The following is a 16,241-nucleotide window of genomic DNA, read 5'->3' on the forward strand; positions in this document are numbered from 1 at the left end:
ACAAAGTGTTTGAAGTCACGCTGGTACGTTCTGTTGCTGTGTGTTTCCATTCCATGTTTAATGTGAATTGAAGAGAAGTAATAAAATGAGCTCTAACATGGAAAGTAAGCGTTTCCGGACACATGTCCATATAACATATTTTCTTTCTTTGTGTGTGAGGAATGTACTGGCAGAAGTAAAGCTGTGAGTACCGGGCGTGAGTCGTGCTTCGGTAGCTCAGTTGGTAGAGCACTTGCCCGCGAAAGGCAAAGGTCCCGAATTCGAGTCTCGGTCGGGCACACAGTTTTAATCTGCCAGGAAGTTTCATATCAGTTCACACTCCGCTGCAGAGTGGAAATCTCATTCTGGAAACATCCCCCGGCTGTGGCTAAGCCATGTCTCCGCAATATCCTTTCTTTCAGGAGTGCTAGTTCTGCAAGGTTTGCAGGAGAGCTTCTGTAAAGTTAGGAAGGTAGGAGACGAGGTACTGGCAGAAGTAAAGCTGTGAGTACCGGGCGTGAGTCGTGCTTCGGTAGCTCAGTTGGTAGAGCACTTGCCCGCGAAAAGCAAAGGTCCCGAGTTCGAGTCTCGGTCGGGCAGACAGTTTTAATCCGCCAGGAAGTTTCACGACTTCAGGTACACTTCGCTTCTTGATATTGCCAGATTTGACAGAAATATTTTCACACTATTTTATTTATTTTGGTGTCCTACGATCGTGAATGCCCTATTTGTGTATTTATTAATAGAAATTCGTTTCTTTATTATCCAGAACAACATACACTGAACAGCCAGAGAAACTGGTACACGCGAGCACGCAGAAGTGCCGCAACACGTCGTGGCATGGACTCGACTAATGTCTGAAGTATTGCTGGAGGGAACTGACACCATGAATTCTGCAGAGCTGTCCTTAAATCCGCAAGAGTACGACGGTGATTGAGATCTCTTCTGATCTGCACGTTTCAACACATCCCAGATATGCTCAGTAATGTTCGTGTCTGGAGAGTTTGGAGGACAACGGAATTGTTTAAACTCAGAAAAGTCTTTTTGCAGGTACTCTGCAGGAGTTCCGGTCGTGTGGAATGTCCCATTGCCATGCTGAAATTGGCCAAGTCCGTCGGAATGCACAGCGGACATGAATGGATGCATGTGACCAGACACAACGCTTACGAACGGGTCACCTGTCAGAATAGTATCTTGACACATCAGAGGTCCTATATCACTCCAACTGCACACGCCCCACACCATTACAGAGCCTCCACCAGCGTGAAGAGTCCCCTGCTGAGATGCAGGGTCCATGGATTCATGAGGTTGTGTCCATACCCGTACACGTCCATCCGCTTGATACAATTTGAGACGAGTTTCCAGTCATCAACAGTCCAGCGTCGGTGTTGACAGGCCCAGGCGAGACCTAAAGCTTTGTGTCGCGTAGTCCTCAAAGGAACACGAGTGGATCTTCGGCTCTGAAAGCCAATATCCATGATGTTTCGCTGAATGATTCGCACGCCGACACTTGTTGATGGCCCAGCATTGAAATCTGCAGCAATTTGCGGAAGGGTTGCATTTCTATCACGTTGAACGATTCTCTTCAGTCTCATTAGTCGCATTCTTGCAGGATCTTTTTCCGGCCGCAGTGATGTCGGAGATTTGATGTTTTACCGGATTCCTGATATTCACGGTATATTCGTGAAATGGTCGTACGGCAGAACCCCACTTCATTGCTCCCTCGGAGATGCTGTGTCCCATCGTTCATGCGCCAACTACAACACCACTTTCAAATTCACTTAAATCTTGATAACCTGCCATTCTAGCAGCATAACCGATTTAGCAACTGCGCCAGGCACTTGTTGTTTTAGCCGGCCTAAGTTGCCGTGCGGTGCTAGGCGCTGCAGTTTGGAACCGCGAGACCACTACGGTCGCAGGTTCGAATCCTGCCTCGGGCATGGATGTGTGTCGTGTCCTTAGGTTAGTTAGGTTTAACTAGTTCTAAGTTATAGGGGACTAATGACCTCAGAAGTTGAGTCCCATAGCGCTCAGAGCCATTTTGAACTTGTTGTTTTATATAGGCACTGCCGACCGCAGCACCGTATTCTGCCTTTTTACATATGACTGTTTTTGATTACACATACTTATACCAGTTCTTTGGCGTTTCAGATCATTTGTCAGTTCTGTACGCCTGTTTTTCTCTTTTTTCACTCTCATTCCCTCATGCATGGAATGATTTAATTCAACTACATTTATTAACCCTTGATTTACTGTTGTTAATATACACTCCTGGAAATGGAAAAAAGAACACATTGACACCGGTGTGTCAGACCCACCATACTTGCTCCGGACACTGCGAGAGGGCTGTACAAGCAATGATCACACGCACGGCACAGCGGACACACCAGGAACCGCGGTGTTGGCCGTCGAATGGCGCTAGCTGCGCAGCATTTGTGCACCGCCGCCGTCAGTGTCAGCCAGTTTGCCGTGGCATACGGAACTCCATCGCAGTCTTTAACACTGGTAGCATGCCGCGACAGCGTGGACGTGAACCGTATGTTCAGTTGACGGACTTTGAGCGAGGGCGTATAGTGGGCATGCGGGAGGCCGGGTGGACGTACCGGCGAATTGCTCAACACGTGGGGCGTGAGGTCTCCACAGTACATCGATGTTGTCGCCAGTGGTCGGCGGAAGGTGCACGTGCCCGTCGACTTGGGACCGGACCGCAGCGACGCATGGATGCACGCCAAGACCGTAGGATCCTACGCAGTGCCGTAGGGGACCGCACCGCCACTTCCAAGCAAATTAGCGACACTGTTGCTCCTGGGGTATCGGCGAGGACCATTCGCAACCGTCTCCATGAAGCTGGGCTACGGTCCCGCACACCGTTAGGCCGTCTTCCGCTCACGCCCCAACATCGTGCAGCCCGCCTCCAGTGGTGTCGCGACAGGCGTGAATGGAGGGACGAATGGAGACGTGTCGTCTTCAGCGGTGAGAGTCGCTTCTGCCTTGGTGCCAATGATGGTCGTATGCGTGTTTGGCGCCGTGCAGGTGAGCGCCACAATCAGGACTGCATACGAACGAGGCACACAGGGCCAACACCCGGCATCATGGTGTGGGGAGCGATCTCCTACGCTGGCCGTACACCACTGGTGATCGTCGAGGGGACACCGTATAGTGCACGGTACATCCAAACCGTCATCGAACCCATCGTTCTACCATTCTTAGACCGGCAAGGGAACTTGCTGTTCCAACAGGACAGTGCACGTCCGCATGTATCCCGTGCCAGCCAACGTGCTCTAGAAGGTGTAAGTCAACTACCCTGGCCAGCAAGATCTCCGGATCTGTCCCCCATTGAGCATGTTTGGGACTGGATGAAGCGTCGTCTCACGCGGTCTGCACGTCCAGCACGAACGCTGGTCCAACTGAGGCGCCAGGTGGAAATGGCATGGCAAGCCGTTCCACAGGACTACATCCAGCATCTCTACGATCGTCTCCATGGGAGAATAGCAGCCTGCATTGCTGCGAAAGGTGGATATACACTGTACTAGTGCCGGCATTGTGCATGCTCTGTTGCCTGTGTCTATATGCCTGTGGTTCTGTCAGTGTGGTCATGTGATGTATCTGACCCCAGGAATGTGTCAATAAATTTTCCCCTTTCTGGGACAATGAATTCACGGTGTTCTTATTTCAATTTCCAGGAGTGTACAACTTACAACCACTTGTTAAGGCACTATCCGTTCCGCTCGACTGATCTTACAAATACCTTTCCCTCGACGAGAGAATTACAACGTTACCGACAAAAGGTGTTATTTCTTCTCCTCTAAGTCCAAAGGCTTTTCCGTTCTTCATTTTTAGTTTCCTTCACTGTTTGATTTCTGGACTGAATAAAATCGGGGTTAGGCTACACTCCTGCTCACTGTTTTTTCAACTGCTGCTTCCCTGTCCTATCTTTCAACTCTTACAGCTACAGTTGACATTACGGTGACGAGTATTGCAGTAACGAAACGCCTGAGGACACTTTCTCAGAGTACCCCGGTATATTGTTCGTTTAAGGTGAGGCTCGTCTTAATGGAAGAGAAGCTGAACGTCTGTACGAGGAGTACAGTGACTCCATATCATCCCACGTTTGCCAGAGTAGGACAACGGCTGCAGTAAAGTGGGAAACTCGCAAGAGATAGAGAAAACTGTGGGGCTCCAAGAAGAGGAGGAAATGCTTCATCAAGTTGGAGACATGCCATTGAAGAGTACTCGAGCCACTGCATGTGTCTTGCATGTGTGTCACTCGTCTTTCTGGCGTGTTCTGCTTGAGCACCTATTCCACCCTTATCACACTCACAAGATTCGTTCCATGCCCCCCTTGGATTTTGTAACATGTGTCAACTTCTGTACTTGAATTTTACATCACTGTGTGGATTTTCCTTAGTTTCCAGGGCGAATTTCGTTCACCAGTGAAGCGCATTACTGCTTGGAAGGTGTTTTGAACGCTGGAAATAGCCACATTTGGGATCGAGAAAACCCCAAAGCCACAAGTGCGTGAAGATTTCTGCACACGTTCGGCATCAGTGTCTGGGCAGGTATCTGCGATGGTCGTGTTATTAGGCTGTACATCCTCCTTCCCCAAGATATTGGCAGTAAATTTTCAGAGCGTTCGGAATAAAGCTCCTGATTTAACTGCCCTCCAGGAAGCGTGTGGCTCGCAAATTATTCTCGGGACTGAGACCTGGCTGAACCCTGAGGTAAGATGTTCAGAAATATTTAGTGAGAGTTGGAACGTGTATCGGAAAGACAGATTAGACACCGTAAGAGGTGGTGTCTTCATTGCAATTGACAAAAATGTTGTGTCTACTGATGTCGAAGTAGAGTGTGATTGTGAAGTTATCTGGACACGTTTAACAGGGCTAGGAGAAATAAAGTTAATTGTTGGGTGTTATTACCGGCCACCAGGTGCCACCGTGACAGTTCTATAATCATTCAAAGGGAGTCTACATTCTGTATCGCAGAAGTACCCGGATCATGCTATATTAGTCGGAGGCGACTTCAACCTACCTAGTATAGACTGGGATGTCTATGGATTCATTACAGGTGGTACGCACAAGCCGTCGTGTGAATTACTTTTGAACACATTATCCGAAAACTGTCTTGAGCAGCTAAATCGACAGCAAACGCGTAATGGAAATATTTCAGATCTGGTAGCCACGAACAGACCAGACCTCATCGACGGTGTCAGTGTTGAGACAGGGATCAGTGATCATGATGCTCTCATTACGACTATGGTTACGAAAGTTAAAAAGTTGGTCAAGAAGGCTAGGAGAGTATTCTTACTAGAAAGAGCAGATAAGCAGTTGTTAGCATCCCACTTAGTAAATGAATCGACTTCATTTACTTCCGGTACGATGGACGTGGAGGAATTATGGGCAAATTTTAAACACATTGTAAATCACGCATTGGAGAAGTATGTGCGGAAAAAGTGGGTTACGGACGGAAAAGGCCCACCGTGGTTTAACAGCGCAATTCGGAGAATGCTCAGGAAGCAAAGACAGTTGCACTCGCGGTACAAGAAAGATCGGGAGAATGAGGACAGGCAAAAGTTAGTAGAGATTCGTGCTGCTGTAAAAAGAGCGAAGAGCAAAAGATCTTGCTGAAGACCCAAGGAAATTCTGGTGTTTCGTAAAATCGGTAAGCGGGTCGAAGGCTTCCATCCAGTCACTCGATTAAGAGTCTGGCCTGGCAACGGAAGACAGCAAAACGAAAGCTGAAATTTTAAATTTAGCATTTGAGAAATCTTTCACGCAGGAGGATCGTACAAAAATACCGCCGTTTGAGTATGGAGGACATAGTGATAGACGTCCCTGTCGTTGTGAAGCAGCTGAATGGGTTGAAAATAAATAAATCGCCAGGTACTGATGGGATTGCAATTCGGTTTTACAGAGAGTACTCTACTGCATTGGCTCCTTACTTAGCTTGCATTTATCGCGAATCTCTTGCCCAACGTAGAGTCGCGAGTGACTGGAAAAAAGCGCAGGTGAGGCCTTTATATAAGAAGGGCAGAAGGACGGATCCTCAAAATTACAGACCAATATCCTTAAAATCAGTTTATTGCAGGATTCTCGAACATATTCTCAGTTCGAATATAATGAATTTCCTTGAGACAGAGAAGTTGCTGTCCATGCATCAGCACGGCTTTAGAAAACATAGCTCCTGCGAAATGCAACTCGCCCTTTTTTCACATGATATCTTGCGAACCATGGATGAAGGGTATCAGACGGATGCCATATTCCTCGTCTTCCGGAAAGCGTTTGACTCGGTGCCCCACTGCAGACTCCTAACTAAGGTACGAGCATATGGGATTGGTTCCCAAATATGTGAGTGGGTCGAAGACTTCTTAAGTAACAGAACCCAGTGCGTTGTCCTCGTTGGTGAGTGTTCATCGGAGGTGAGGGTATCATCTGGAGTGTCGCAGGGAAATGTGGTAGGTCCGCTGTTGTTTTCTATCTACATAAATGATCTTTTGGATAGGGTGGATAGCAATGTGCGGATGTTTGCTGATGATGCTGTGGTGTACGGGAAGGTGTCGTTGTTGAGTGACTGTAGGAGGATACAAGATGACTTGGACAGGATTTGTGATTGGTGTAAAGAAAGGCAGCTAACTCAAAATGTAGATAAATGTAAATTAATGCAGATGAATAGGAAAAAGAATCCCGTAATGTTTGAATACTCCATTAGCAGTGTAGCGCTTGACACAGTCACGTCGATTAAATATTTGGGCGTAATATTGCAGAGAGATATGAAGTGGGACAAGCATGTAATGGCTGTTGTGGGGTAGGCGCATACTCGTCTTCGTTTCGTTGGTAGAATTTTGGGAAGATGTGATTCATCTGTAAAGGAGGCCGCTTACAAAACACTAATACGACCTGTTCTTGAGTACTGCTGGAGCGTTTGGGATCCCTATCAGGTCGGATTGGGGGAAGACATGGAAGCAGTTCACAGGCGGGCTGCTATATTTGTTACTGGTAGGTTTGATCATCACGCGAGTGTTGCGGAAATGCTTCAGGAATTCGGGTGGGAGTCTGTAGAGGAAAGGAGGCGTTCTTTTCGTGAATCGCTACTGAGGAAGTTTAGAGAACCAGCATTTGAGGCTGACTGCAGTACAATTTTACTGCCGTCAACTTATATTTCGCGGAAACACCACAACGATAAGAGAGATTAGGGCTCGTACAGTGGCACATAGGCAGTCATTTTTCCCTCTTTCTGTTTGGGAGTGGAACTGGGAGGGAAGATGCTAGTTGTGGTACGAGGCACTCTCCGCTACGCGCCGTATGGTGGATGGCGAAGTATGTATGTAGATGGAGGTGTAATGGGCGGCAAGTACTTGATATTCCTGCAACGAGTTCTGGCGGAGTTTTTAAAAGATACGCCATTGGATATTCGGGTCCCATTGTGGTTCCAAAATGATGCCGCTGCCGTTCACGTACGAAACCATCTTAATGTAGTCTACCTGGACCGGCGGATCCGTCGAAGTGGACCTCATGCTTCGACACCAAGGTTCCCAGATTTAACCCCTTTGGAATTTTTCCTGTGGGACCACATGTAGAGACTTGTTTATGAGATTCCTGTCCAGTCGGAGGAAGATCTGTTGGCACGAATTGTGTCTGAATCACAAGTGATTAACCGTACACCACGCATGTTGGACAGAGTTTATGTGAATTTAGTGCGTAGATTCACTGTGTGGACCGAACTTGTTACTCATCATACCGAACAGTTGTAAATCGCAGTAAATAGGAGTGAAATCTGTGCATCTTGTTTTTCTTGTAACATGAAAACTAACCATTTATGCCCATGGGTTTCTATGTAAAATTGATCACTAAGTTCCCTCTACAACCTCTAGAAGTTGTAACATGATTTGTGAAACAGTCTGTACACAATGTGCGAGAGTCGGTTCTCACACATGAATGACCACTTATGGATAGTTGGTCGTGATTTGTGTATGGATAGTGGAAGCAGTTAAGGCGAGCACCCGCCTAATGTGAGGAATCTGAGTTTACAGTTTCACTGAGTTCACAGTTTCACTGTCGTTATTCTCATATAGAAAGGAAGAGGATTCATATTCGCAACTGCTAATACATTTTCTGTATTTCTTGATTGTTGTAACCGCTGCTGTGGCTGTTCCTTCGGACATGAATTGTACAGCTTTATAACACGGGCTATTTCGTATTCGTAGTCAATTATGGTCAGATTCCACACCTGCTCCAATATATCGTTATATTTTAAAGCTTAAAATATGTTACGAAATCTCTGCCTTACTATCATTTAATCTATTTGAAATCTTCCCATTTCTGTAGGGCTTATCCACTTATACTACCTTCTTTTAGGATTCGTAAGCAAAGTGTTAGCCATAGATAAATTGAAACTTGAGCTGAATTTTACAAGACGTTTTCACGTGCCATTTCATTCCAAACAGTCCACAATCTCCTACGATTTTCCTTTCCTTCCTTTTCCTACTATCGAATTCAGTCCACCATCACGATAAAATTTTCGCCTCCTACGACGATCTGAATAATTTTATTTGTTCCACCACACATTTCTTCAGTATCACAATCTGCGAAACTAAATAGCATATAAAAATGTTCTACTTTGGTTTTTTAGCATGATATCTATCTTGGCTATGATGGTTTGTTCACTATGCAGATCATACTACCTCACCTGCATTCTTATTTTGTTATTTATTACTGGACCTACATTTTCATTACCTCTCATTCGTTTTGTATTGATGTCATTGTTTTCATTTAAAAATAAGTCGTGTTCTTGTTGCTATCACATTTTACTAATTCCTTCTTCATTCTATCCATTTCTCCTTTTAAATTCTCCATTGTACCTACTGGAAAAGGTGATATAAGGTTCCAGATTACATTCTCCAACCTTAGGAAACTAAATTTGTTTTTCCTCATCATAAAAATCTTCTGAATAGTCTTTCCTCGGAGATAAGACTGGAGGATTACTTTACCTCCAGAACATTTTACTCAAGAGGGTGTCATCATTGTTAAGCTGATCAGTACAGTAGCATATCTTCGGAAAATCTAATGGCTGTATTTTCACTTTGCCTCCAGTCTTTCGCAGTACCAACATATTAATATGACAATATTGTCTAATACCAGAAGACCAGATGTGTCAGCAGCAGCTGAAAATATTGCTGCATAGTACTTGTCACTCATTCCAAATCCTACAAATTGTTCCACGCAGATTTTTGTGTGGGTTCGTCTAGCTTCAATTGCGTCTCATTTATATTGCTGTAACAGGATACTAGGTTTATGGCAGTTTATGAAGTGCATAATTTCAAACATTTAAAGCAAGTAGCCAAACTTTACATTACTTCGAAATTTTGTCAATATAACACTTGAAGAAACACGGCAACCAGTCACATTTTACACAGTTTTACTTATTCCATGACTCCTTTCAGGCTTTTACCCTTCTTGAGTTGGAGTAGTGTTTCTATCGACTGCATTTTGAATGCTACATGTGCCTTTTATTCGGCTGCATAACGAATGCTTCGTTGCATTGGTGCATCGGTGCCATGCACACAAGTGGAAAAGAAATAATCTACAAGTTACAGAAATAAAGGCAGATACAGTTTTGGAACTGCAATCGACAAAACATTGCAGTCATGAGTCTGAAAACTGCTGCTACCTGTTAGACTTTAATCAGAGTGAGTAACTGTTGTTACTCAGGTACTGATGTCACCAAAATATTCCCATTCTTGTACTAGGTTTTGGACGATGAACGAAATATGCGATCTGTCTTCTGTTAATGAAATATTACGTAGTAAGCATACTTTCACAGTGCAACAAAATATATGTGTTAAAGTTATGCAGAATTGTAAACAAGGTATTCAGCCACTCTAACACAACCTGCAATTGTAGCTCCATCTGTTCTTGTAGAGGCAATGCGTGCAGTGCAGATGTAGACTCTTCTTTGCATTCCCTAACACCTAGCGAGAAGCATCAATCACAAAAGAACCAACTCCCTATGTATTTAGGACAACAGCATTTGTCTCGAAGTTCTTTAGTGATCAGATCTGTCTTACTCCGACTGAAATATACAAGCAAAGAAGAAAAATGCTCTGTATGCTGAAAGCAGTTTTTCACACTATTCATTCTACAGAAGACAGATTATTTTCTGTGAGCTGTGCTCGCATTAGGCTCAAATGGCTCTGAGCACTATGGGACTTAACATCTTTGGTCATCAGTCCCCTAGAACTTAGAACTACTTAAACCTAACTAACCTAAGGACATCACACACATCCATGCCCGAGGCAGGATTCGAACCTGCGACCGTAGCAGTCCCGCTGTTCGGGACTGAGCGCCTAGAACCCCGAGACCACCGCGGCTGTGATCGCATTAGCTATGAAGCTGGACAGAGGATAAAAAGCACAAGTGGACATAAGTTTCGTATAGCTTGAAAGTGATTATGAGACGAAACAGAATAAAGGCGGTCTTGAGGTTAAGTCCAACAAATAAGCGTGAATGTTTGAGAGTGAACAGTTTGTTCCATCTCATTACAATTAGTTTTTTGTTGCATTATACGTTTAACATTTGTTTAGTTTAAATAGTGTGATATCTCGAGTGAACAAGTGGACTAACTGTTTATTTAATTCAATTCATAATTACATAAATGCACTTCCTTTCCCTAATCCCACTACGTTGCCTTGGGTTGATTATGTTTGGTGTTTGTATTAAGAGTTCGTCTGCTGGTAGTGCCAAGGTAGAGATGTGGTCACCGTGTTGGTCGGTTAGTGCCAACCTAAGCCTGGAGTAAAGACAGAGATGATGCACCTGTTTGCCAGGGTGTAGTCCGGGGTTGGTAACAGGTCCCCCTCCCCTCCGTGTAAGGGAACGGCCGTTGAGAGCCGCCATGCTAGTCACTCTTGGGGTAGCAGCTGAACTGAGCGGACGGAAGCGAGGGCAATCTCCGCCTTTGCCGCCAATTTCATCGTGGGATGAGGTATTATGTCTTACACTGTTATTAATCCGCTCTTTATCAGGATTGAAATAGTTAGCGTGTCGTTACGGCCATTCATTCATTTTTCTTTTTTTTTAGAAATTTTGCCTTTACAATGAAAGTTTTCAGTTAGGCTTTCTGTTTCAGAGGCGAGCATGGAGGCTCGCGTTATCCCCTTATAGTGCTGCAATCACTTTGTGCCTTCAGCACACGAGAGCAGCAATAGCTCTAAAACAAATTGCATAGTTTCACTTTTAGAAGCAGCATTTTTTTTGCAATGTTAAAGTAACCTGGGGCCTCACCCCGCCTAGTTAACACGTGGTCGTAACGGCAGATGAGTAATCTGGATGACGATTCCGTTTGAAACCTGGTAGGAGATGCGTGTGTGACATACTAAAGGTTCTAAGCGTGTGACGTAAAACTTTTCTAGGCCATCTCATAAATTTTGTTCACGGTTCCTTTTTAACCCCCATTTGCAAGCACCACGTCCTAACTACTTTGATAAAGAATAGGTTGAGCGTGTGAATGGTTGTATAGTATGGAAAGCAAGAACGAACAGAGGGATGAGTGCAATGAAAGTAGCTGTTAGTATCGGTCACCAACGTGGTGCCGACTTGTACTACCAGCGAGCTGCCAGTTCGTTCTTGGGAATTAGTTAAGGTGAGGATGCTTACGTGTGCTGTTGATTCATTATTTGCGTGTGCCGTATTTAACAGGGTATTTTATTTTAAGAATTTGCTTCCCTCTGTGAACATGGGAGATATTTGTGTCTGCTTTGTTCCCCCCTTTTTCCGCCAAAGAGAATTTTTGTTATTCGGTCCTAGTAGTAATCTTGGGTGCGAATTTCTATCACTGTCCCAGCAGACGGACCACAAGGGCGGCAACATAGTCCCATCCTCTTTCCCAGTGCTTAAGTAGAAACGAGATGCCTGTTAGTTTAAGCACCTTCAGTGCGAGACAAGATTAAAGATATTTGACTTAACTTTGATTGCTGTAATCATTAAATTTGTAAAATTTTGGGGAATATAGATAATTTATGTCATATTAAGTTTGTAAAATTTCTGGTATCCAGACAATAAACGACCTAGAAACTGGGTGTCATTGATTTAGTGGTCATAACAAACACCTTTCCTGCGTAGAGAGCAATGTTACCAACAAAGTGGTGTTCTTATAGATCATGATAGATCGTGCCCTTCACTGACTTGCCCATTTGGTTGTTTGAGCCCTCCCCCGCGTTATCCGTTGCGCAATATTAACATAATAATAATCAGATCATGTAACTAAGCGTCGGGCCGGTCTCTTAAATTCAATCCTTCCGAGCAATGTATCAAGCGGGCAACCACGTGTCAATGAGGCGACTTGGCCTCACACACGACTGGCGCGCTCTAGCATAGATATAATGGAACAGAGGAATAGAGATACAAAAAGGTAACGATGCATAACTAAAGAGAAGAAACCTTCCAAGTTCACAAATAACAGATAGAAATGTATTCCAGAAAACACAACAACACATATTCTAAATAAATAATTTAAAAAACTGGGGAAGCCATAGTTAAAATAATTGTACATAATTGATTGACAATTCATATAGTACAATAGGCTTTCGAACTCAATGCTTTCCTGGAAAACATTTACGAGGAGCATAATGTGTTGCTTGACATTGGCCGACAGGAGCGTTGTTTAATCGATAAAGTGTAGACAGTCTTCAATTTTAGCACAGAGTGGACATCCATCATTTATGATGCTGTTTATCAGTTGAGGAGGGATGCAAACTTCGCCTATACACGTCTACTGTTCCTCAGCGACAGTGTGTAATTTATATACATCAGAACACGCATCTTAAAAGTTTCAAAACCGGTCGTGTGTGTCTCTAATCGACTTAAATAAATACAGCTACAACGGACTAGTGGGCTTTTCATTCGATTTTATATTTTAAAAGCCTTAACAACTGTATTTACAGACATGTTGTACTGTATTAATTGTCAATCAATTATGAATATTCTGAACAAGAAGAAACACCCCTAAATTGGTGGTAAAATAGTGTAAAATATGATCTATATCGGCGGATGGCTTAATGTTGACCTTTGTGAATTGGACAAAGTATTGATCAAGCCATAGAGATTTAATATTCTGTACAATTAGAACACATCTACAGAACTGAAAATTTGTTTTCACCATTGCAGTGTTAGCAAACAACGACCCCACCAGAAACCCCGAATACTGCAGCTTAGAAACACTCACCTAACAGCCCCGCTTCAGAGAAAGATATCCTTTTTCCGCATTGGCTGGGGCAACCGAACTCAAACCTATTCTCCTGGCCACATGGAGGGCCGTCAAGTCTCTGCCTCCAAATCAGAGAATGCAGATATGCTTCACTGTGCAGCCAAATACCTGAGTTCCATTGCAGACGAAAAAAGCAAATTGACAGCCTTTGAACCATTCTGGTGACTTGTGTACCGATAAATAATATGCAAGAATTTTTACAGAGGTTTTTGAAATATACATTCATTTGCCAACTAAAGATGGGTGAAGGCCTGAAATACGTCATAGCATAAATAAAACCGTATAAATATTGGCTGGTTGCTGTATTTCTGGAATTAATAGATTCCACAGCCACGAAGATAAGTCATCAATCTTATGGATAAAATAATGGCATCAAGATCTCCATGAATATTTTTAAAATTTTTTCCATCATCATCATCGTCGTCGTCGTCATCTGCCAAGGATTAGATGCTGTACTCATCTGTTCTGGTTTCCTGTCAACCATTCGCCTTTCATGAGGTCTACTTTATTTTCTCTTTCCTGTCTTCTGATAATTCACTACTTATTTGACAATCTATTTTATACCACTCTATTAACATTCTATTCTCTCCTCTCTAGTCATTAACTGAAAATGTTTTTATATCTGGTCTTATTGTTAAGTATTTTATTTTATCCATTTTATTGCAGCCTCTTACATATCTCATAAATCCCACTCTGCTACATGTACACGTAGTTTTCCTTTTTCCATTACAGTCCATGATTCGTGCCCATATTCAAGAGTAGCTCGAGCCATAACTTTATAAAATTTCATTTGCGTTTCCTTTCTTGTTTTTCTTCCTAAAGGTTCTTAGACGTTTTCCACAGATAACTTGAAAGTTATTAACTTTCTGTACAATGTCTTCACCGTACTCGATCTGGTTGAATTCTGCTCTTGAAAGCCATTATCTTCATCTTACGTCCAGATACAGTTAAATCATAACATGTTGTGTTCTATCTCAATGTATATACCATTCCTTTTAAACCAGTTTGTATTTTCTTCATAGTTATCTGCTCATCAGCATATAATAATGTATGGATACTCTATATCCTATTTTTCTTTGTAACTGTATTCCATATTTCCACTTCATTGCTAGATAGGCAATATGAAAACTATGTAAAGTGGGTAAAGTGTCTTTGTATATTAAAATCTAACACTTTTGAACATGAATTTCTTAAAACTATTTTTGTACTTACATATAGACTCTTTAAGGTGTTAAGAAGATGTTTAGGCTACATTTTATTTCTTATATTTTTCTCAAAATGGGTCTTCTTAATTTACCTGAGACTTTTTCGTTACCTGCAAATCCTAAATGCGTTTCTAAGACAAATTTCCGACGTTTCTCAATATTTTGTTTCATTATAAATACAATACAATTGCAAGAATGTGCGTTCCTGAGGCCTGATGGTTCTTCTGAAATCATTGCATCAAGAATAGTTTGCATTGTTTGATCGAGATCTCGTGCAAATTTTACATCCTCCATTTTGTGAATTTACTCCTCTGTAATTCCTTGCGTTTTTCCTAATAGCCATTACAGGAATAATGTTACCTGTGTTTCATTCTTCTGGTATGGAACAGCCCTTCCAACACATATTCAAATAATGCGAAAGCAAAATTCTAAATGGACTCCTCCATATTTGATTTATTCAGCATTAATCCATCAATTTTTTTGTTATATTTTGGGGCTACTTTTAATTCTTTGGTGTTTATTTGGTCTACAGAGTTAATGTAAGTTTCAATACAATGGCTTTTCTCACTACCTTTATCACACTATAAAATTTCTGTAACTTTATATCCAATGAATTTCTGTTATGTAACTGTCTGCAGAATATTTCTCTATTTTTCATATGATTAGTAAGTTTGAACGCTATATTCAGTCTTCCATGAATGTTACGTTCAACATTGGCAATAAATTTTTCCCAGGATTCACTACGTTAGCCATTTCTTAATATTTGTGATTTATTTCTTTTCCCTTTATTTAATTCCTGCCTTTGTAAATCGGTTTTTCTAAATAGGATTGTAAGCATTTTGTTTTTCTTTAATATTCTTCGCTGTTTCGGTATTCTATATTTTTAAACGTCATTTGCAGTTCGATGCATTACATTCCCTAGTACCTGAACAGCTATCTTCAACGTGGTCAACTTTAATCTTTCCTATTCGTCCTTAGTATTGTCTTTAGTTTCAGGCATCTGGAGTTCACATGTGACTCATTATCAGAATGATTTCTTTATGCTCCCTTCCTGTAGATGATGAATGTTAAATTTCAAGTTTTGGCTTTGGGTTTTCCTTACACTTGTCTGTTTCCCACCATCTTGCTCACTTCTTATTCGATATTACTGAATTATGTGTAACCACACAATTTCCAAAAAAAAAAAAAAAATGTGAGGTTGCTATTAACATTGTCTGCTGGGTCATTAGTGTACAACATTAGCCAACTAGGCAATGTTTTGCAATTGCTAACTCTATATGGATATTGGATATACATTCTAATCTCCTTATGCCTATCTCTCTGTCCAGCTCCTCCTTCCCCCTCTCCATATCCATTTCCTTTCGCCCTGCCCTCTTTCCATCTCTCTCTGATCTTTAGCCTTGTTTATTGTTATGGCCAACAGCCCCTTGATTGTGATCCAAATTAACTTAACCCTAGCATTACCAACGTATTTTTTGTTACATGTAATACCAACGGGGGGGCCTCAAAGGCCCATAAAGAATACCACAATTTATTTTATCACAAATCAAGTTTATTTACTTCTGATACCTCTAATAACAATTCAAAATGCTTAGACATTGTTTTTGTATATTGGATAATAAAAGATGTTATTATAATAGGAATAAAATGAACAAATCACGAGATTCAGTTTATATATTTTTTGGAATAATGTTTCAAAATAGTGTTTTCTTATAAAAACGACTTTTTTAATTCGATACACTACATGAAGCAAACAAAATTTACTGTCTCATTCTGCAACGCATTTTTCACACAACA

At 42.2% G+C, this 16,241-nt stretch overlaps 1 non-coding gene across 1 annotated transcript; it reads left to right on the plus strand.

Moving 5' to 3' along the window:
* The first annotated feature begins 504 nt into the window (after window positions 1–504).
* Trnar-gcg lies at window positions 505–579 on the plus strand. The gene has a single exon. It is a non-coding gene; the product is annotated as a tRNA-Arg (tRNA).
* Window positions 580–16,241: the final 15,662 nt, after the last annotated feature.

This window comes from Schistocerca piceifrons, chromosome 3, assembly GCF_021461385.2.
Source record: "Schistocerca piceifrons isolate TAMUIC-IGC-003096 chromosome 3, iqSchPice1.1, whole genome shotgun sequence".
Classification (NCBI taxonomy): Eukaryota; Metazoa; Arthropoda; class Insecta; order Orthoptera; family Acrididae; genus Schistocerca; species Schistocerca piceifrons.